This window comes from Oryx dammah, unplaced genomic scaffold, assembly GCF_014754425.2.
Source record: "Oryx dammah isolate SB20612 unplaced genomic scaffold, SCBI_Odam_1.1 HiC_scaffold_3, whole genome shotgun sequence".
NCBI classification, from domain to species: Eukaryota; Metazoa; Chordata; class Mammalia; order Artiodactyla; family Bovidae; genus Oryx; species Oryx dammah.
The window spans coordinates 110,052,396-110,076,451 of NW_024070187.1; the positions used below are offsets into that span (position 1 = coordinate 110,052,396).

Here is a 24,056-nt window from a genome sequence, read left to right on the forward strand (position 1 = left end):
TCCCTAAATTTGCTCAAACTTATGGCCATTGAGTCAGTGATGCCATCCAACCATCTCATCCTCTGTCATCCCCTTCTCCTCTTGCCTTCAATCCCTCCCAGCATCAGGGTCTTTTCCAGTGAGTCAGCTCTTCACATCAGGCCAAAGTATTGGAGCTTCAGCTTCAGCATCAGTCCTTCCAATGAATATTCAGGACTGATTTCCTTTAGGATTGACTAGTTTGATCTCCTTGCAGTCCAAGGGACTCTCAAGAGTCTTCTCCAACACCACAGTTCAAAAGCATCAATTCTTCAGCACTCAGCTTTCTTTATGGTCCAACTCTCACATCCATACATGACTACTGGAAACACCATAGCTGTGACTATATGGACCTTTGTCGGCAAAGTGATGTCTCTGCTTTTTAATACACTGTCTAGATTTGTCATAGCTTTTCTTCCAAGGAGCAAGCATCTTTTAATTTCATGGTTCTAGTCACCATTTGCAGTGATTTTGGAGCCCAAGAAAATAAAAGTCGGTCACTGTTCCTATTGTTTCCCCATCTGTTTGCCATGAAGTGATGGGGCTGTATGCCACAATCTTTGTTTTTTGAATGTTGAGTTTTAAGCCAGCTTAAACATAGATTAATAATAGATTCCTAAGTAGAATAGATCTATTCTATCAAATAGATTTAATATAGATTCTTAAAGAAGAGTAAAATACTCTTCTTTCACCTTCATCAAGACAACATGAAACCTTCTTGGCCTGCACTCCCCCAACAGATAGCGTAGTGTGGACTGAAAGGGTCAGCCACTGGTCTTCCTGGAGACACTGAACGCTTCAACTGTTTTTATCCATTTCATACCCCTCAACACCTACTCTACCTGGACCATCACAGGCGTTTAATAAATGAATGAATAAATAGTAAAAATAGAACAATATTAAGATGTGTTCTGAGCAGCCTTAGGCAGACAGCAACAGGAACTAATGATTTGTTCTGTTCAATTTGACTTAGAGTTCTAATCCAAAAGTCTCACCATTCAGCACAACTGAATTTATTTTCTTTTTTAAATAGAAGTCTAGCTGGATTGGGCTTCCCTGGTAGCTCAGAGGTTAAAGCGTCTGCCTGCAATGCGGGAGACCCAGGTTCAGTCCCTGGGTTGGGAAGATTCCCCTGGAAAAGGAAATGGCAACCCACTCCAGTATTCTTGCCTGGAGAATCCCATGGACAGAGGAGCCTGGTGGCCTACAGTCCACGGGGTTGCGAAGAGTCGGACTCGACTGAGCGACTTCACTTTCACTTTCACCTAGCTGGATTACAATATTGCATTAGTTACAGGTGTACAGCACAGTTTCATTTTTTTTTATTTTCTGCCGATTATATTCCATTATAGGTTGTTACAAGATATTGGATATAATTCCCTGTGCTATGTAGTAAATCCTTGTTGCTTATCTATTTTATGTATAGTAGTTTGTACCTGCTAATCTCATATTCCTAATTTGTCCCTCCTCACCCGCTCCTCTTTGGTAACCATAAGTTTGTTTTCTATGTGAGTCTCTTTCTGTTTTGTATATAGATTCATTTGTATTAATTTTTAGATTCCACATATTAGTGAGATCATATAGTATTTGTCTTTCTCTGCCTGACTTATTTCTCTGTGTGTAATATCTCTGAGTCCATCCATGTTGCTGCAAATGGCAATATTTCATTCTTTTTTATCACTGAATAATATATGGGATATATATATATACACACACATATGGGAGATATATATATCTGGGAGTTATATATACACACACATATGGGAGACATATATATATAAATATATATATATAACGTTTTCTTAAAGCAGTCATCTGTTGACGGGCACTTGGCTTGTTTCCATGTCTTCCATGGTAAATAACTGCTGCTATGAACACTGGGGTGCACCTACCCTTTCAAATGAGCATTTTCAGTTTTTTCCAGATATGTTCTCAGGAGTGGATCATATCTTTACCTTTACCTTTTTAAGGAACCTCCATATTCTTTAGTGGCTTTATATTCCCAGCAACAGTGTAGGAGGGTTCCCTTTTTTCCACACCCTCTCCAACATTTATTATTTGTAGACTTTTTGATGATGGCCACTCTGATGGGTGTGCGGAGAAGGCAATGGCACCCCACTCCAGTACTCTTGCCTGGAAAATCCCATGGACGGAGGAGCCTGGTGGGCTGTAGTCCATGGGGTCGCTGGGAGTCGGACACGACTGAGCAACTTCATTTTCACTTTTCACTTTCATGCATCAGAGAAGGCAATGGCAACCCACTCCAGTGTTCTTGCCTGGAGAATCCCAGGGACGGGGGAGCCTGGTGGGCTGCCGTCTATGGGGTCACACAGAGTCGGACACACCTGAAGCGACTTAGCAACAGCAGTAGCACTCTGATGGGTGTGAGGTGAATACCTTTTGATTTAGTGCAACTGAATTTCTACATCATCTGTTATAGGCAAGGCCAGAGAGGGTGATGCTGTTCCCATAGACACACTGAGTCATTAGATGCAAAAAATTAGGTCTCCCTTTCTGAAATTGCTCCTCACTTTTCCTGCCCAGACAAAATGTAAACACGAGACAACAGGTCACCCTCGAAAGAGCTAAAAGAATCATTCAGATTCAGTCACGAACAACTAGTGTGGTCCCTAGTAAGTCATGTAAACCCCTGCGCTTCACGTTCCTCATTGGTCAACGGCAGTACTCAATGACCACAGAAGGCCAGAGGCTACCCTCTTGGACAGTGCATGCAGACGGGACATTTCCAATATCACAGACAGGTCTGCTGGACAGTGCTGCCTTAGAGTGAACCATAACAGGAAAAAGTACAGCAGGACTGCAATAACGAACTCAAGTTTCAAGAAAAGTTGTCAGGGTTATGTAACATCAGAAATGAAGTGTTGACTGACATAGCATTTATTGTCACTTCACAACCCCTGGTCACTCAACAATCCTTGATCTTTGGCAAGATGGTCCTTATGAAGAACTAAATATTCTCCTCTGCGTCTAAGACTAAAACAAAATAGGTTAATGAGTATATTATTCTAATTAACCTGACAATTTCTATGAGTAATTATGTTCCAAAAAAATTTTGTTTGTATGACTAACAAATATGGCAGCATATGACTCTATAGAAAAATAAATCTGTATCATCTCAACATCTACTGACTTATCTTCTTAAGACTGAAATTTGTGTGAAGATCATCTGGGAGAGAGAGAGACAGACAGACAGAAAGAGGAAGAAAGTAATTGTTCTTAATAGAAATCCCACTAGTTTTGAAAGGAATGGGTTCACACAAGGCAGGGTTCTCTCATAAATGTTTTACCTCATGATTTCCTGTTAATCTTGCTTTTTTCCACTTGCCTCTGGGCTTAGATTCCAAAAAAAATAGGATTGTTGGTGTTTAATAACCAAAAGTCAGAAATACATTCTTGAACTTTGAAAACCTTCAGCTAAGACTTGGAACTCATCCATTAAGCCCATTGCATGCTGGTTCAAAGATGGAGAGGAAAAACTTCAATCCAGTTTGTAGCAAGAGGAGGAAAGAGAGAGAAGGGGCCAGGCCAAAGATAGTGTCTCCGAGCCTGGATTCCAAACACAAAACCTGGGGGGAACTTGGAAAACTCAGTCACAATTTAATGGGGCAGGTGTAGAGTAGTTTTATATTTTATGTGCTGATTCTGTCTTTGGTCACTTTGGAATAAATGCCTCATCTCTAGGGCTGCCTTTCCCTCTGACATCATTTTTAACAAGTACTAACTCAGATGGGGAGTCATAATTTGCCTAAGTAACTGTATGAGAAAGAGGAGACAGCAAAATGTGAGAGAATTATAAAGTGTTAGGATACTCACTCTCATTTTCTTGAGGAAGGCAAGGTTCTTTCCAGCCAAATGCTATCGAGAGGTTGCAGAAGGAAATAGGCAGGAAAATTCCACAATTTCTGATTCTCTAGTTTTCAGTTTTTATCATAGCCCCAACAAGATTCACCCAGGAACTTTTAATTTCTGCAACACAAAACTTATATCCAGGACTTCCCTGGTGGCCCAGAGATTCAGAATCCACTTGACAATGCAGGGACATGGGTTTGATCCCTGGTCCAGAAAGATTCCACATGCTTCAGGGCAACTAAGCCCGTGTGCCACAACTACTGAGTCAATGAGCTAATCTACTGAAGCCCACATGCCCTAGAGCCTGTGCTCTGCAACAGGAGAAGCCGCTGCAGTGAGACGCCTGCACACTGCACATGGAGAGCAGCCCCCACTCACCACAACCAGAAAAACCCTTGCACATCAACAAAGACACAATGAATGCAGCAAAACAGCCACAAACCAGAAAAAAAAAAAACAAAAAACAACTTACATCTATGCACACACTCTTTTGCCCATCTGGGAATAATTACTATTATTACTTTCCTCTAAAGAATTACTAATTTGCATTGTCTTCATCAGCATCTGAAAGCACTTATTAACCATCTATTAATATTATTCATTCATATATTCATTCATTCAGTAGTATCTACTCAGCACGTGAAACCTAGCTGGATCCTGCAGAGCCCTCCAAGATAACCAGATTTGGCTCAGAGAGTAAAGAATCTGCCTGCAACGTGGAAGACCTAGGTTCGATCCCTGGGTCAGGAAGATCTCCCGGAAAAGGAAATGGCAATCCACTCCAGTGTTCTTGCCTGGAGAATTCCATGGACAGAGGAGCCTAGTGGGCTACAGTCCATGGGGTCGCAAAGAGTTGGACACAACAGAAAGACTAACACTTTCACACTTTATGGCTCAGGTAATGTTTCCACAGCAAGGAAGACCTGACGGCTACTTGGAATCATGTGATCAAGACAATCATTTCTGCAAATAGAAGGTTCCCCCCAACTCAGCACACAGCCCCTTCTTCTTTTCCCTATTCAGACTCTGAGCAAAACCTGGGGAATTGGGAGGTAGGTCTTTGGGGTGTGAGTCCACCTTCTCCCCAGGACTTCAGGCTTCCTCAACAAATCTGTCTTTCCTTTCACCCAACATTCGTCGCTCAGTATTGTATTCTTCTTTCCTAAGAGATTCTTTTCTTAAATTTTATTTATGTGTTTATTTTTCTTCATTGGCTCTGCTGGGTCTTGTTGCTGCAAGGGCTTTGCTGTAGTTTCCGAGAATAGGGGCTACTCTCTAGCTATGGTGTGCACGCTTCTCACTGCCGTAGCTTCTTGGTAGAACCCAGGCTGCAGGGCATATGAGCTTCACCAGCTGCAGCACGCGGGCTCAGGGGCTGTGGAACACAGGCTTAGTTGCGTGTGGAATCCCCCCAGACCAGGGACTGCACCCATGTCACCTATATTGGTAAGCAGATTCTCATCCACTGTACTGCTGGGAAAACCCTAGATTCTTGAGCAAAAAGCAGCTGAATCTGAGTTCAGTAATACAGTTCCTCATTAGCAGCTGGATATTCTAGTTACTCTGACCCAAAATATACTTACAAAAAGTCAGTCACCCTGTGTCAGGGACAGTTGTGGGGAAGTTTTATATTTTACACGCTGAATCACACATAATCGTTTCAAAACTTATGAAGAAAGTCGTTTATCAAACCTTGTCTTTTCCTCTTATTTCCTAGCATATTTCCCTCATTGTGAGACTTTCTAAAAAAAGCATTCTCTTCAAAATTCTATTCTGCTTCACCCTTGGCTACCTAAGCTATCATCAGATACTTATTTTAAACCCACTACACTTTTTTGCTACTTGAAACCCTATTTACTTTTGGCTGAGCAATTAAAGTGTTAAATTATAGTCCCAACCAGCTACTCATGCCAGAGTGAAAAGCTGAGGTGTGTTTTGTAGGGAAAGCCTGGGAGGTAGAGCCTGAACATCCCTGGGAATGTGCTCCAGCTCTGCTGCTCTATTCACTCACTCGCTCACTCACTCACTCACTCACTCATTCATTCACTTGCTCATAACCAACGTTGACTCAGCCCCTGCTGTGGACAAGACTCAGCAAAGACCCAGAGCAGAGAGTGAGACAAAGGACACCCCTGGCCCCCCAGAGCCAAACCTCTCACAAAGGAGAGCATGACACATACAAGCCAACAAAGCAACAAGCGTGTCCATGTATTCTCTTCAGTAAGTACTTGACCTCTCTGAATCTCAGCCTCCTCACCTACGAAATAAAGGTTTTACAAAGATTAAATGAGATGATGTGTGCAACATACCTGGCACACAGTAGGCAACGAATGGAGGCAATTATTCTGCTCCTGTTAGCTCTCTGTCAACCTTTCTTTCACCCCTATCCCTCAAAGTTATTTTCAGTTTCTAGAGGGGTAGGGCTGTTGGAACCACAAGCTAAATATTTATCCCACAAATATAACATAATATTTATCCCACAAGTATTAACATCCTAACGATTTGTAAGGCTCCAAGCCAGAGAGGCTGAAGGAGCTGGATATAGTCTGATCTCTGCTATGCAAAAGAAATTGTCCAAGACTCAGAAATGGGTCAAGGAGATGAGTGGGCATCTTTTCAGTGGAGTGACGCATGTGATCTAAAGGACCTTCTGGGAATTACTGGATATTACTGCAGCCATGAAATTAAAAGACGCTTACTCCTTGGAAGAAAAGTTATGACCAACCTAGATAGCATATTCAAAAGCAGAGACATTACTTTGCCAACAAAGGTCCATCTAGTCAAGGCTATGGTTTTTCCTGTGGTCATGTATGGATGTGAGAGTTGGACTATGAAGAAGGCTGAGTGCCAAAGAATTGATGCTTTTGAACTGTGGTGTTGGAGAAGACTCTTGAGAGTCCCTTGGACTGCAAGGAGATCCAACCAATCCATTCTGAAGGAGATCAGCCCTGGGATTTCTTTGGAAGGAATGATGCTAAAGCTGAAACTCCAGTACTTTGGCCACCTCATGAGAAGAGTTGACTCATTGGAAAAGACTCTGATGCTGGGAGGGATTTAGGGCAGGAGGAGAAAGGGACGACCGAGGATGAGATGGCTGGATGGCATCACGGACTCGATGGACATGAGTCTGAGTGAACTCCAGGAATTGGTGATGGACAATTTGTAAGGCGTGCTGCGATTCATGGGGTCACAGAGAGTTGGACACGACTGAGCAACTGAACTGAACTGACTGACAGAGGTGTGTATTTCATTGTAGTTCTATTGACTAGGTTATATCACAACTCTGTAACGGTTCTGTTCTGTCCGTTGAATCAATCAGTCATGTCTGACTCTGCAACCCCATGGACTGCAGCAAGCTAGGCTTCCTTGTCCTTGACCATTTCCTGGAGTTTGCTCAAACTCATGTCTGTTGAGTTGGTGATGCCATCAAAAGTCAATATAGTCAAAGTTATGGTTTTTCTAGTATTCATGTATAGATGTGAGATTTGGACCATAAAGAAGGCTGTGTGCCGACTGATGCTTTCAAATGGTGCTGGAGAAGACTCTTGAGAGTCCCTTGGACTGCAAGGAGATCAAACCAGTCAGTTCTAAAGGAGATTAACCCTGAATGTTCATGAGAAGAACTGATACTGAAGCTGAAGTTCCAACACTTCAGCCACCTGATGTGAAGAGCTGATTCCTTGGAAGACCCTGATGCTGGGAAAGGTTGACGGCAAGAGAAGGGGCCAAGCAGAGGATGAGACAGACAGCATCCTGAGTAAGCTCTGGGAGACAGTGAGGGACACGTGCGAGCCTGGCTTGCTGCAGTCTGTTGGGTTACAAAGAGTCAGGCATGACTTAGTGACTGAACAACAACCTAAGTTCATCAAGAAGACAAAGGTAGTGAAGAGACAGAAATTCACATTTTAAGGCAAGGTAAGAAAAATTTAAAGCTTTTTTTCCTGCCATCTGGGCTCCTGCCTCCCCTCTGGTGTGCATCAGAACCTACATTATGTTTTAACCAGACTTGCTCAACCATGAAGATCTATTTTTCTCCTACTGGCTCCAGCCAAGTAATTCCTTAGAAGGTAACAATCCTGCCTCAACCCTATAAGGGTTCAGGAAGGCCCACTCTCACCTTGTACATGCAGAGATCGTCAGTGAACTTTATTCACAATGCCAACATATTTCCCATTGAGATAGTGACTGCTGCCAACAGACTGGCCAGATGACCTGGGGAGATAGTGGACTATACCAGATGGAAGTTTACACTTAAATATTCACTTATGCCCTAAAAGGAGGCTTCATAGGTGGCTCAGTAGTAAAGAATATCCAATGCAGGAGAAATAAGACATGTGGGTTTGGTCCCATTACCCAGTCCAAGCTCACTCTGCTCATCACACAACAGGCCAATAAATCTGAGACAAGGTGTTGAGAAAAGAAAGGGCCTTTATTTGGGAGCCAGCTGACCAAGAAGATGGCAGGCTAGCACCTCAAAATAACCATCCTGTGGGGCCTGGATGCCAGGGTTTTTTTTTTTTTTTTTTTTTTGGTTTTTTTTTTTTTAAGGGACTAGATTTAGTGGGAGGTGAGGCAACAAGATAAAAAGACTATACAGTCCTTACAAATGTCCCTACAACAGCAAGTCTCAGGCAGGGCGATATGCTACTTTCACTTCCTTAGAGTCCTTCACAGGTTGGCCATTACATACACAGTTATCTCCCTGAGGTAGGCCATTGCATACAGTTATCTCCCTGAGGCAGGCCATTACATACACGGACAATAACAAAAGTAGCAAGATGAGGGTTAAAGTCACAGAAGCAGATCCAGTACAAATTCAAAAATAACCTTTCTCGATTACAATCTCTGGGTCAGGAAGATCCCCTGGAGGAGGGCATGGCAACCCACTCCAGTATTATTGCCTGGGAAATCCCATGGACAGAAGAGCCTGGCGGGCTACAGTCCCTGGAGTTGCAAAGAGTCAGACACGAGTGAGTTCTCATGCAACACGCCATTATTTTTTTTTTCTATTTATTTATTTTTGGAGGCTAATTACTTTACAATATTGTATTGGTTTTGCTGTACACTGACATGATTCTGCCACGGGTGTACATGTGTTCCCTATCCTGAACCCCCTTCCCACCTCCCTCTCCATCCCATCTCTCTGGATCATCCCAGGGCACCAGCCCCAAGCACCCTGTATCATGCATCGAACCTGGACTGGCAATCCATTCTCCCAAACCATCCCACCCTCGCCCTCTCCCACAGAGTCCAAAAGTCTATTCTATACATCTGTGTCTCTTTTGCTGTCTCACATACAAAGTTATCATTACCATCTTTCTAAATTCCATATATTTGCGTTAGTATACTGTATTGGTATTTTTCTTTCTGGCTTACTTCACTCTGTATAATAGGCTCCAGTTTCATCCACCTCATTAGAACTGATTCAAATGTATTATTTTTAATGGCTGAGTAATACTCCATTGTCTATATGTATCACAGCTTTCTTATCCATTCGTCTGCTGATGGACATCTAGGTTGCTTCCATGTCCTGGCTATTATAAACAGTGCTGTGATGAGCATTGGGATACACGTGTCCCTTTCAATTCTGGTTTCCTCGGTGTGTATGCCCAGCAGTGGAATTGCTGGGTCATATGGCAGTTCTATTTCCAGTTTTTTAAGAAATCTCCACACTGTTCTCCATAGAGGCTGTACTAGTTTGCATTCCCACCAACAGTGTAAGAGGGTTCCCTTTTCTCCACACCCTCTCCAGTGTTTATTGCTTGTAGACTTTTGGATAGCAGCCATTCTGACTGGCGGCAACACGCCGTTAACGTCCCCAGCTACATTCCTTGTCTTCTGACCATTTTATGAGACTATTGCTTCTTGCGTTATATGTGACTGAGCCTCAGATTAAATTAATGATGATTAGGTGACTTGAAACGATTGACCAAATATAGAGTTCTATAAGATGAGTGACTGTAATACTGTCTGTCTAGGTATGGGGAAGAAGCAGCAAGAGAGAACCATCTCCTGGACCCTAACAGAGCAGTGAGGCAGGCGGTCCAGAGGCTTTTGCTTATTGTTCTAGCTTGAGTCTGGTGCCTTAGACCACTCGGCCGTCCTGACAGCCCTTGCTTATCATTAACAGGGTTCAGTCCAGTGATAGCACACTCAGTGGCCTGTCAACAAAAGCCTTGCCTGACCTGGGTATGAGGATTCCCGGCACCGTGGGACAAACTGGTCACAAAATGCCTCCCAAACCTTGGTTGCAATTAGGACCAAAAGGGAAGCGATTATAAAATAAAGAAAGTTGTCTGTCACTCTGTCCATAACAATTGAGCCATTAGCTGCTGCAGTGGCTGACCTGACCTGCAGTGCACCCGCTAGACATCCAGGACAACGATCAGAATGAGATGCTGTGTGTTCTGGGAAAACTGGGCCTTCCTGCACTCAGATACTTTCAAGAGGAGTATTTCATGAGCCTGGATTCTTGCATCTCCCCATTCTTAGAGAAGCTCTAACACCATCCGTTAAGATGATTATCCCTCAAGGCCAGCAGCAACCTTCTATGAGATGGGTGATTCACTGCACAAACTCCTTTCACCAAAGTCATGTGTATAGTGGGTGGTCACCCCCTTCATCTCTTTGGAGTAGTTCTCAGAGCTCTCTGAGAGACTGACGTCTCCTGGGTTATGATCCTCAGTTTGCTATGAGTAAAATTTTCCATTTCTTTCTTAGATTGACTACTGGTTAATTTTTTCCTTGACATCAAGTAACAGTGAGCATGCAGGGAGACAGGCGATTACATCCATGGGACAGTTTGCTAGCTGCTGCCATTTGATGACCATCTACTGTCTGTCTGTTCAAGAATCGAGCCAAGCGCTTTCCATACATTCCTTTATTTAATTAAACCCTCCTGCGAGGACAACGTTATCCCCATTTTCCAGAGAAGGAAACTGAGGCTCCAACCTCAGGCTGTACTATTTTTTCCAGCAGTAAGAACAGCACGTGTGCTAAGTCGCTTCAGTCGTGTCCGACTCTGTGACCCTGTGGACTGTAGCCCGCCAGGCTCCTCTGTCCGTGGGGTTTCCCAGGCAAGAATGCTGGAGTGCGGTGCCATGCCCTCCTCCAGGGGATCTTCCCAACCCGGGGATTGAACCCGTGTCTATTATGTCTCCTGCATTGGCAGGCGGTTCTTTACCACAAGCACCACCTCGGCAGCCCAACCATTTATTAAGGTAACCATGACTCTCAATATTTCATTTCCTGTTTAAAATGATCATAGGAAGCAGGTATTATACAAGCAAATCAAACAAAAAAATTTGGGGCAGCCACTATGTGCCAGGAGGTACTGGGTGGCAGGAACACAGCAGGTGACAGTCCTTTCCTTTCTAGAGTGTTCCTTCCAGGAGGGAAAGTGGACCTGAACAGATATGTACGTGGGGTGATTTGTTTCAATACCCCACCTTCTGCCTCCCAGCTGGAAGTGCTTACCAGGGGAACACACAGAAACCTTCAGACTGGAAGCAAAGACCCAAAACTTTTCTGTTTCTTATTTGCAGCAAAAAGGCTCCAGCCTCCTACAGCTTCCCTGAGTTCCAAAGGGCAAATCCAAACAGTTACTAATCAGGGGAGTGAGATAATGCAGACACAGAGGAAAGGCGGTCAAGAAACAATGGCACGGCAGTAGAACAGGGACCTGGCTCTTCCTGAAGGGGTGTACAGAACAATCTGAACACGTATCTCTGAGTTCTTCAGTAGGAGTCCAGGTGGGGAATGGTAACTTCAGGCTGAGCAAAAGCACGTGGACCCTTCTAACTGGAATCAGGAAGCTGATGACTGAGATTCCTGAAACACCACCCTGCAACCTCAGCACCAACCAATCAGAGGAAGGTCACACACCTTGCAGCCCTCCCTGCAAATTCTGCTTATAAAAACTCTTCCTGCAAAACCATCAAGGAGTTCGGGCTACTTGAACATGAGCCGCCCACTCTCCTTGCTTGGCCCTGGCAATAAAGCTTTTTCTGCTCCAAACGCTGATGTTTCAGTATGTCTGGCTTCACCATGTTTCAGGGACTGAACTTGGGTTTGATAACACTCAGATTCAGTCAGTGATATTGTAGGGCTAGACTGCAAAGTGTCTAGAACATACAATTTGGAGAAAATGAGGGGTGAGAGATGAGACTAGAGCAGGGGGCTGGGAGGGTCAGGCTTTGAAGGGGTTCACACACCAACCATGCTAAGGCATTTGGACCACTCTGCAGGCAATGGAGGAGTCGTCAGTGTTATAAAGTAGAGGAGTGAAAGGATGACACTAGTTTTCGGTACATCACTCCAGAAGGAGAGCTGGGGACCAGGAGGGTGTGTAGAGTGGGAGAGAGGAGCCCGACCAGAGGCCACCCAGGGTGGGTGCTGAGAAGCTGGCTCATGAGGGCCTTGGTGTCCTAATTAGGATTCTGGCTCTTTCCTCTCTGTTGAAGGGGTCTGGCCTTTGGAACATCCATGAGATTTAATCGCTCCTTGTGTTGTTTCCTTCCATTTGCTGGCAAGAAGTGCAATTATTATATGTAGCTAACATCTGTTGGCCTTAGCATCCTAGGTCTACAAAGTAAAGTCTCATTTACGCTTATGTCCCAGTGAGGAGTCTCCAAGCCCTGCCCCCTCTACCTACCTAGGCAGAAAATTAGATGCCTTTTAGAGTACTAGTGAGGTATTTTGGGGAGTCCTCAAAGGACTGGCTTCTCAGGTGGTGCAGTGGTAAAGAACCTGCCTGCCAATGCAAGAGACTCAAGAGATATGGGTTCCATCCCCACATTGGGAAGATCCCCTGAAGGCAACCCACTCCAGTATTCTAGCCTGGAGAATTCCATGGACAGAGAAGCCAGCGGGATCTATGGTCCATGAAGTCACAAAGAGTCAGACATGACTGAGCTCACACACGCACAAACCAAACGTGTCTGTCCCCTGCCGCCCCCTACCACTCAGAACCTGACACGTCTTCAGCTGGTGCTCTAACACCCACGACCACAAAACCACTTGGGGAAGACCCTCTCCTGCCTCTGCAGACAGAGCTTATCACAGGACACCAACACCCTAGCCACCATCACCTCCAAATTGCTACAAGGTCTGCAAAATGTGGAGCTCCAGGGGTACCACTTCAATCAGGGGGGTATGGCCTCATCCCCAAATCTGGGCCATAATGTGGAAGGCTAAAAGACTCCCCAGAGAGCATGCAGGGAAATGATTCTCAAGACTAGCTCAGGAGTCCGCAACCTCTGGGATCCGAAGCCTGACGATCTGAGGCGGAGCTGATATAATAATAATAGAGATAAAGTGCACAATAAATGCAATGCACTTGAATTATCCCAACCACCCCCCCATCCCCAGTCCATGGGAAAAAACTGTCTCCCATGAAACGGCTCCCTGGTGCCACAAAGGTTGGGGACCATGGTCCTAGTCCCCTATCACTGAGGGTCGGTCCAAAGAATTCCCCCACTAAGCTCCAAGGAGACCCAAATAAACCTGGATCTTTTTGCCCCTTCAGGCCCCCCTTCACAAGGTTTGCCTTCTCAGGCACCCTGCCGCCCACTATGAAGTGTTAGTCGCTCAGTCGTGTCCCACTCTTTGCAACCCCGTGGACTGGGGCTTGCAAGGCTCTTCTATCCATGGGATTCTCCAGGCAAGAATACTGGAGCGGGTTGCCATTCCCCCGCCCCTCACTTTACCCGCCTCCCAAATGCCCCAGTGGTGCCTACAGCCAGTGTCCCCAGGGCTGGCAAAGCCCCCCGTACCACCCTCTTTCACACACCAAGGCTCAGACCTACCTCGCTCCCTTCTTTGCAGAAACTCACGTGGTCCTTGAGACAGGCACCAGGAGCCACGCGGGATTCAGGAGACTGCAGCTAGGGGGGCCACTGGAAGATGGGACAGAGGGTTCCAGATCCTGAGCTCAAGGATCTTTGCTTCCAGCCCCTGGTGGGAGAAGAGAGAACACTGCAGAAGCTCAGACCAGAAGGTTATGATTAGGAATAGTGTAGTAAGATTAGCCCTGCTTCCGGAAGGAGTGTTGAGGCTGGAGAGGTGTGGGCATCAAGCTTTGCAAAACAAACGGCACCACCAGGACGTGTATCTGAAACAGCTGCTACCTGATAAAAGCCCATTTACTCCTCCATCACCAGCCTTTTCTCAAAGGACTTCCGCTCTGAGTGTGGTTCTCTAACTCTGGGGCAGGGAGCCCTAGAACAGGACAGGGTCCAGGTCCTACCCTTATTTCAAGGGGAGCACATGTCCAGGTGTCAGTTACATATGTTGGGTTACTAAATAAGATCTTCATTTAAGAAAAAAAGCATCTATCCCACCCCACCTCAACATTTAGAATTGGCCTAGGGAAAGCCCTGAAGTGGGCATTCCCTGGTGGTCCGGTGGTGAGGATTCTGGACTCCTACTACAGGGCGCATCAGTTTGATACCTGGTTGGGAAACTAATCCTACAAGCTACACGGCAAGGCCAAAAAAATAAATTTCAAAGAGAAAGAAAGAGCAGTCCAGAACTAGACAAGTAGTCGAGCAGCACACAAATAAGAATGTGACTGGTGGTAACTGCCCCTTGTCCACTAGCATCCATCTCCCCATCTTGTTTCACTCACAGAGACGTCAGAAAAGCAGTGACCCACACCTCCTCCAGGGAAGAGCACATTTCCCAGCCTTTCTCGGAGCTAGGTGTGGCCCATTTCACTAAATTATGGTCAAGCAGAATGAAGCTAGAGTGGAGTAGGCAGTTCTCGGAAATGTCCTTAGAAGGCGTATTAGGAGGGTTCTCCAGAGAAACAGCTGAACAGGAGATCTATTCGGAGATTTATTACTACAGATTGGCTCACGTGACTTTGGAGGCTGAGGAGCTCCTCGATCTCCCCACAGCAAGCTGGAGCCCCAGGGAAGTCGGTGGTATAATTCAGTCTGAGTCTGAATGCCTGAGGACCAGGGAAGCTGATAAAGTAAATCCCAGTCCCCAGACAAGAGGAGATTAAATGAAATGTCCCAGCTCAAGCAGGAAAAAAGAAGAGGGGGAAATCTCTTCTTACTCAACCTTTTGTTCCATTCAAACCCTCAATAGGTTGGACAATGCCCTACCTCTTTGGGAAGGGTGATCTAATTCACTAAAGCCACTCATTCAAATGCAAATCCTATCAGGAAACACTCTCACAAAGACACCCAGAAACAGTGTTTAAACTGGGCACCTGTGGCCAGTCAGGGTGACAACATTGAATGAACCATCACAAAAAGAGATGGTAGTTCTTCACCACTTCCTCCTACCTGCTGGCCAGAATTTGACTGATGGCTGGAGCTCCAACAGCCATGTTGGGCCATGAGTTTACCTTGAGACTGGATGCCACATACAGCAGACATGAAAGGAGCAGTGGAAAATTACTCCAGCCCACACTGCCTTCCTTCCACCACCGTGATTATGAGCGGCAAACATCTCTATAAGATTTATGCTACTTACTTTCATTTTTTTCTATTACTTGTAACCAAACATCTTCATAACTAAATGCCAATATATCACATTTGATGAAAGGTGGTGGGTCCTGTGGGGGCTTTTTTTATTTGTCATTCATTGCTGCCTTTATTAGTAGAGTGTATTTGGACTGACATTCTCACTCCAACCACTGACTTTTCACTCAGGAAACATCTGACTATAGCTGCTGCACACTTAATAGAGCAAGAGGTTGGGAGGAGGGAGGATAAATTCCAAATTTGAGGCAGAACAAACCACTTCCTCCATCATTCATTTGTCCATTTTCATTGACCAAAATGCTGACTGACTCTTTTCCTGGGGTTGTGCAGTATCTCACTGAATTGTCACTAACACTACCATGAGGGAGACATCATCCCCTTGTTCCAGATGAGGAAACTGAGGTTCTGAGAAGTAAGGAGATGGCAGAGTGATGATCAGTCTGCCTCCCTTGATTCCACAGTAATTATTTTTCAAAATCATCAACCATGTTTTCATTTGACTAGTGGGAACTTGAGTTGCACAGACTTAATCCAACAAGGCAAAGAATGAAGTAGTGCAAAGAGTTCAGTTTCCAGGCGATAAGAGGCTGGGGTCAGGCAATCAGCTAACCACTATCCACTGACTGCCTAGTGTGTGCCATGTACTATTTTTAGAGTGGGTTGTCACTGATGTGGTGTTTACAGGACACCTTCCCTCTAAAGTGTGAGCATCTCTGTTTCTGTGCAGAACCCACATTGCCCTGGCACACTCTCATCATTCAGATGGAAAAATACCAGCCAGGGTACTGGGAGCTGGGTCTGATTCCCCTTGTACCACCTGCCAGCTGTGTGCCTCCAGAGAGCTTGGTGAACCTCTCTGGTCTTCTGTCCCTTCTTTCAGAGTCTTCAGGGATTTTCCCCCAGCCCCTTTCATGGTGTTCTTTTCAAGTGTTCCTTAATTCAAACTTGGTCAAAGCTCATCGGGCAGTGCCATTTAGAGTTTTCCAGGAAATTACACTCTTAGTGGAAACTCAGGAACCTTCCGTTAGGCCCCCCGAATAATTCACATAAATAAATATTAAGCTTCAGTTGCAGTTTCCTTTTGTAAAAGACAGACGACGTTTGAGGAGGAACTGCAGTTACAATTGAACTAGTTCCTGGAATCTTGTTTTCACTTTCTCCTTGATTTTTTTCTTTTAGGAACCTCCTCTGGGAAGGAGCCCCATCGTAATGTGTTTCAAAAGTACACTTGGTAATAAGAACCTGGGGTTCTTGATTACATTAACAGACAGAACCAGAGTCCCAAGTCGGTCTTGGAGCTGTGATTCTACAGGTCAGAATAAGGCTGGGAAGCACCTTATGCTTAAGAAGCACCCACAGACTTCCCGGGTGGTCCAGTGGTTAAGAATCCACCTGCCAATGCAGGAGACGTGGGTTTGATCCCTGGTCTGGGAGGATTCCACATGCCTCAGGGCAACTAGGCCCGTGTGCCCCAACCACTGAGCTCCTGTGCGCTACAGCCTGTGTTCTACAACGAAAATAGCCCTTGCTCCTGCAACTCGAGAAAGCCTGCATACAGCAACAAAGAGGCAGCGCACCCAAGAATAAATAAATAAATAAGTGAGAAGCACTCAGGTCCTCGGCTAAACCAAGACGAGAGTCCAAGTCCTGAGGTTACAAGGAAGTTGGAGTCAGAAGCTTGAATCCTGATCTTCCTGTGTATTAGCTGTGTGATCTTGGGCAAGTGCTTTACTGAACTCACAAAGTACTGATGAGCAGGGGTCCATGTCATCTGCCAGATCATCATGGGCCCAGCTGAAGGGCTGATGAGTGGAAAGTGAGAAGGCCATGGGTGTTCCACGGCCTGGAGGGGAGATTACCAAAAGGCAGGGACCCCTGAAGGTGAGCAATGCCACCAAAGTGGACGGGGCATGAAATGACTTCCCTAAGAAAAGATAGTTCAGGATGTGAAAGACGACGAGGATTTGACCAGGTGAGCTGAGCGTACTGCAGGTATCAGGACTAAATGCGGCAGAGCCAGGTGCCCACCTGAACTCCTGACTCAGGCCTTTTGAGGAGTCAAGAAAGAAAACTAGAAAGTGACGGAGGAGTGGGGGAACTGTGATGGGAGGGGAGGGAGATTGCTTGGGCTCGCCTCCGCGCATGTGCCCTACCTCTAAACGCGAAGGGAAGTCACTCAAGGATGCCGGACCCTCATGGAGCCATCAGATGCTGAAGGCCCTTCCCGGGCCCCTGACTCTTCATCGGTAAGTGAGGCGCTCCTGCCTTCTCTCTTTCCCACCACCATGGTCTATTTCTCCACCCAGGGGAGCCAGACTTTCACCCTGGAAGCCAGATCCTGCCCTAGCTTTGCTCAGAAGTCCCTGAGGGTCGCCACCTCAACCTGGACTCAGAACAGCTTGGAAAGTGCCCAGGGTGGCCTCTGATGATCTGCCCCCCCGCCCCCCCAGCCAGATCCAGCCTCCCTGTGGCCCCCAGGCCCCAGCACACTGCCCGAAGGCTGCGCGTTGGCTGCATCCTCCCCCTGGGGTCTCAGCCATTCTCAAGGCTCCCCATCAATGTGGCTGCGGTTCTCTTTGGGGCACCTGTCATCTCAGATACCTAACCTGTCTAGTTCTTTCCTGTCTGCTCTTTCCAGTAGAAGGGGAGCTCCTGAGAACAGAGACCTGGGGTCTGCTTGCTGCCATCTGCCCCAGAGTCTGGGGCAGAGCGCCAGCCCATAATATCTGAACAGTCCCTATCTCACATGAGCTTGAATAATACGATTATTGCAGAGATAACATTGAGTTTAGTAAATGTTGGGTTGGTCAACACGTTTGTCCCAAGCGACTCAGTACTTAGGAAGGACTCCCCTGTTTGTTTCTACCCCAATCTCCCGTCTTCCAGGCTCCCAGGAGAAGTCCTTCCCGGGACTTCTCGTTCACCCTGGGGCCCCCGCCGGCCCCTCTGCCCTGCCTGCCAGCCCCTGGCTGTCCCTGACTGACCTGCAGGTTCCCGGCCGCCCGCTGCTGGCTTGGCTGTACCCCTGGAGGACACGGCGTGTGCCACGCTTGCACACACTGTGGCCCAGGCTGTTCGGAGGTTGGCAGCTCTAGCCTTTGTCCTGCTGCCCTGGACCCCATGTGGCCGGGGCCTGGGTGTGGCCATCGCCCCGGGCGACATCCAGTGCATGCCAGGGCATGTAGTGAAGCTGGACTATTATGTAGAGACAGAGAAAACAAAACCCTTCCTTGAGCCTTGACTGATGGCTTCTTTTCTCGGGACCCACACAGAAATAGACGGTTTTCATCTGAGAGTCTCCCACAGTGACCTGGGATCAGGAGCACAAAGCCTGCTGACGCCCCTGCCCTCGCCCTACCATCCACCTGCAAGATGAACAGAGATGGCGAGCAGTCTGCAGGGGGGAGGCCCAGGAATGCTCCAGAAAGGCTCTCTCCTCCTGCCTCTTGCTCACAACTCACAGGGAATTAAACAATAAGCAGGGTCTCATGAAAGCAGTCACAACTGCCAAAGGATTTTATTATTTTTTAAAATTTGTTTCCAATTTTATTTTTTTATTTTTTAAAATTTATTTTTAATTGGAGGACAATTGGTTTACAATGTTGTGTTGGTTTCTGCCATACATCAACATGAATCAGCCATAAGTATGCATATGTCCCCTCCTTCTTGTACCTCCCTCCCACCCTCCACTCCATCCCACCCCTTTAGATTATTACAGAGCCCCGGGCTGAGCTCCCTGCATCATGAAGCAAATTCCCAGCTATCTATTTTACATAAGGTAGTGTATATGTTTCAGTGTTACTCTCTGAATTCGATCTGCCCCACCCCAGTCTGTTCTCTAGGTCTGTGTCTCTAAATAGGGTCGTCAGCACCACTTTTCTAGATTCCATGTATGTGTTCATATATGATATCTGTTCTCTTTTTGACTTACTTGACTCTGTGTAAGGCTCTAGGTTTATCCAGCTTACCAGAACTGCCTCAAATATGTTCCTTTTTATGTCAAGCAGTCTTTGAATCACCTAGATCGGGGCATTGAACCTAAGGCTTCTGGCTGGTAGAGGGGTTTGGACCTGGGCACTGAACCTGTGTGCAAGGTGGTGCGGGTCTGTGCAGAGGGTGCTTGATGCTTTCAGACTCTCAGAACAGACCTATGCAAACAACCGTACTGGAGAAGAGAAATAACGCACCTGTGGTCACTGCGTGGACGGCAGCTCAGCCCCCGGGGCCTCCGAAGACCCCATCTGCCGGGTCACCAGCACTGCTCAGAGCAAAACAGGGCAGATGAATAACAGCAAAGCCGGAGACGGTGAGAAGCAGGCTGAGAAAGAACAGAGCAAAGCGAGAAGAAATTGACGTGTCAGCCACGATTGATTCTGGCAGCAATGGGACAAAAGTCTTTTTCTTTTCTTTTAAATTCTTTATGCATCTTTCAGATTTTCTGTTTTACAAACCTTTGCTTGAAAGCATTACCATTAACAGAAGAAAACTCTTTGAAGGAAAAAAATAATCAGTAGCATTGTATGAATGCACCTCCATCCAATCCCTCCTTTTCTGTTTTTGCGGGTTTGAAAGGTTTTCTATTATTTGAGTTTATAAGTGATAAATTTTGGTAACCAACTTTTCTAGGAAAACAAATGAGGGTTTAAGGATGCATTTCGTTTTCACTCTGGAACCATTCAGTTTAAGGATTTCACGTAGTGTAGTGTTAGTTGCTCAGTGGTGTCCAGCTCTGCAACTCCATGTACTGTAGCCCATCAGGTTCCTCTGTCCATAGAATTCTCTAGGAAAGAATATCAGAGTGGGTAGACATCCCCTTCTCCAGGGGATGGTCCTGACCCCAGGCATCAAACCCCAGTCTCCAGCATTGCAGGCAGATTCTTTACCATCTGAGCCACGAGAGAAGCCCACTTTAGAGGACAATTGCCTGATCACTTCTATAAATACCAGAGCGCATTGTTTGGAAATATTTTTTTATGGATAGTTTTTATTTCATTTACACAGTTGTAAAGTTTTATCTCTTCAGGGACTAAACTGCATTCAGGGAGCTGAGTTTGCCCTGAGACGCCATTTCAGGGCAACCCTCTTATTTGTCTATTCTTAGCTTCATTGAAGGTTTTAAAAATAAAATTTTAAACTGCAGCTTCAGCTGATGAGTCCAATGGGATAGCTACTGAACTTGGTAATTATAAGATTTCCTAGAATAAGTTTAATTGGCAAACAGATGCTTGCAATCAGCTGTTATTGTTGCTATAAATACCTCTCTTGCCTTTCAAGCCCTGGGTAAAGCTGTACTAATTGTTCTAGCCTCCAAAACAGTGTTACTCAGGCATCACACATTTATGGGACCTCATTGCAGCCACTTGTTTTGATTCAACTGGGACAGATGTCTGTGTAGCCCAGAGAAACTCCTCACACACACAAAAGGCAATAAAAAGCTATTCTCATTCTTGTGGGAAAAGGTCACTTTTTTTTACCCTTTGGTTGTTAGGATAAGGTTTACAAATCCATGCTTATTTATATCTAGCTACCTCATCTTCTAGAATTTCACTCTAAATTGACAGGGATAAAAATAATTTGAATATAAGCCATTAAACTAAATATAAGCCATTTTGTCTCTAAATATATATGTCTGACTTTAAACCCTTGTTCTGCTTCTTCCTAGCTGTGTGACCCTGGGCAGCTGACACAGCTTCTCTGATCCTTGTTTATAAAACAGGGATGGTAATGTACATGCCATAAGATGTATATCCTATAAGACTGCTGTTTTTTTGGAAATAAGAATTTGGAAATTAAAGTATGTAATGGTGTGAAACACCCAGAGCACATTTAAATTCATTTCCTTTTCCCCCTCTGATTCTCAGAGAAGAATGTCAGTTTTATTCGATTAAGCAAACATTAATTGAGCACTCATTATATGCAAAATCCTGGAGATACCAATACTTCATTTGACATTTTTAAGAAATTCATCATCTTCTAAGGAGGACAAACCTCTGTTATGTCCTCAAAGTCTAATGGAAGTGCTCAGGGATCTGAGGGAAAGGAATATTAGTTTTGCCTGGTACAAAAAGGTTTTCACAAAAACATTTAAGAGCTTCAAGCTAGCCCTTGTAGGACGAGTAGTTCTGACCTAAAGAGAAGCAAGATTTGGAAACAGAAAAAGGAAAAGAACACAGTAAGAGACAAAAGCAAGAAGGAAGATAAGACAGTAAACGTGTGCAGTGCGGCCGCGGCGCGCTGTGGGGAACTGGGCCTCCTCAGAGGAGAGGACCAAGCACCAGAGAGACAAAGATGGGAGACAGTTGCCAAAGGCCTAGGGATACCTGCAGCTCCTCCGCCCTGCCTCTGCCAGCATCTGGCCCTTTAAGGCAGCCTGACGTCCAGAAAGGCAAGGGCTGGCACTCCAGTGGAAGGTCGGTACACACCTATCACCTGCAATTATTTACTCAGCAGACACTCATTGAGTATCTACTGTGTTCCAGGCCCTGTCTGAGACCCTTGGGAGGCAACAGGGAGCAAAACATGGCTCCTGCCTTCATGGGGTTCCATTCTCCCAGGGCAAACTCACAGTAATCAGATACACAGATAAGCGTACTGTAGAATAAACTGTGCTTCCCTGGTGTCTCAGACAGTAAAGAATCTGCCTGCTAATGAGGGAGATACAAGAGATGTGGGTTTGATCCCTGGGTTGGGAGGATCCCCTGGAGGAGGGCATGGCTACCCACTCCAGTATTCTTGCCTGTGAAATCCCCATGGACAGAGGAGCCTGGTGGGCTACAGTCCACAGGGTCACAAAGGGCCGGATACAACTGAGCGACTAAGCAGCAAACAGACAGAATGAAATTTGGGGAATAGAGTTGTGAAGTAAAAGACAGTGTAGCAGGATGGACGAGAGCTGTTGTCCAGGGACGGTCAGAGTTGTCTTCTGGAGGTGATGCTTAAGCAGAAATCCAAGTTACATAAATAACTGTGGGAGAGAGGGTTCCAGAGAGAGGCGTTGACAGTGGCAGGGCCCTGATCTGGGGCCACTCCACAGGCTTGGGGAAGAGCCAGGAGCTTGGGTGTTCCCAGGGCAGTGCCAGGAAACAAGGTCGGAGATTTGAGGGTGCAGATGAAGCTTCCTAAACCTTAAGCTCTATAACATGCCCCCCCCCAACCATGCTCTGACCTTCTGAGCTTGGTCCTCCCGGGATTTGAACTTGGCTCTTGCAGGGCAGAGTCCCTTGACTCTCCGGAGGCTCCCTCTGCCCTCACTCGAACCTCTGGCCCCACTCCCCCCTGTGGCGCACAAGCCTAGACACACTGGGTTGGGAAAGGCAATGTCTGCAGGGATGCGGTCACGTGGGTGGCTGTGCCTCCCCGCAGCGTCCTCACCCAATTCTCATCCCGCTTCTCCAGGCTGCCCGTAAGGATGGGGCGGGCCACGGCAGGCTTGGCTCTGACCCTCCCCTCTCCCGCGAGTGTCTCCCTGGTGTCATCACGCCCCTGCCGCTCCTCTCACTCTCTGACCTAACCCTGAACACAGGCCCTTCCGTCAGTTTGCCCCAACGCAGCTGAGACGGCGCTGGACGGTTTCGCAGAATTTTATAGGAGGCTTAGGGAACCCTGGAGGGACGTAACTAGAGTAACTGACAACTGCCCCCGCCATGGCGGCTCTCGGAACCCTCCAGGCCCCCCGCAACCGCGCCCTACTTGGCTCCGCCTTTTCCTGGGCAGCCCCCTGCCCCCGGGGTCCCGGTCCCCACAGAGGGGCCCCCAGAGAAGCAGGCAGCCAACTCCTCACCAGGTCAAGGCCCGCCTTCCACTCCACTTCCTGTCCCAGAATCCTCTTCTTCCAGCCTGATTGACACTGGCGTCGCTGTGGGAGACCCTGCCCAGCACCCCGGGGCTTGGCTGCTGCTGGCTTGGAGCCCAGCTTAATCACTCCTGAGTGAAACCGAGTCCCCCTAACACTGAGTTCACTTACGGAGTTATGATTAACCTCTCTCTCCAAGACTTCATTCCCTTTCTTGACCTTCCCTGACCCCCTCAGGACTGAGGAGAGTCAAAGAAAAGGAGGGATTGAGGCCAAGCAGGACCCTGGGGGCCCTCTTGGATACAAAAGCCCCTCCATGCGCCCTGTCTCTTGTTTGTAGGAAAAAGGCCAGACTCCCCTAGGTCTTCCTCAAGTTCCAAAGAGCCAACTCACGCAGTTAATGATTAGAACAGTAGTCACTGGACTCCTGACTCCTCCTGGAGACACAGAGAAGAATTTGGTGCACACCTCGAGTTGTTCTGTAAAACCTAAGACCCTACCAGGTGGAGGATGGTGACTGTGCTGAGCACAGGCTGATGGGGCCAGAAGGGTGGTGACTGAAATTCCTGAACCATCGCCCTGCTACCTTACCACGGACCAATCAGAAGGAGGCCCACAGTCAGGCATCCTAGGGCCCTCCCCTAACCCTGTCTCCAAAACCCTCTCCTGGAAGCCATCAGGGGGTTCAGGTCTTGTGAGCCTGAGTCTCCCTTTCTCCTCTGTTGATGTCCTGCAAGACAATCCTGACGTTGCTGTGAACACAGCTGTCAGAGCTTGGCTCTTGGTGCATGAAGCACATGAACCCTCCCTCGGTAACAAGAGCTCGGCCTCGGAGTGTCATTCATCTGCCATGATATGGGTGGAATCCGTTCATTTCAGTT

At 46.6% G+C, this 24,056-nt stretch overlaps 1 protein-coding gene across 4 annotated transcripts in view; it reads right to left on the minus strand.

Moving 5' to 3' along the window:
• PROM1 (prominin 1) overlaps window positions 1-18,455 on the minus strand; it is a 142,492-nt gene extending 124,037 nt beyond the window's left edge. For 3 of the 4 annotated variants that reach the window (XM_040237564.1, XM_040237563.1, XM_040237559.1), the window contains exons 1-2: window positions 14,747-14,931; window positions 13,722-13,842 (exon numbers count right to left, since the gene is read on the minus strand). The gene's annotated coding sequence lies outside the window, so the exon portion shown is untranslated. Of the gene's footprint in view, window positions 1-13,721; window positions 13,843-14,746; window positions 14,932-18,367 lie in introns of those variants that run through there. The other variant, XM_040237560.1, reaches the window with a different exon arrangement.
• Window positions 18,456-24,056: the final 5,601 nt, after the last annotated feature.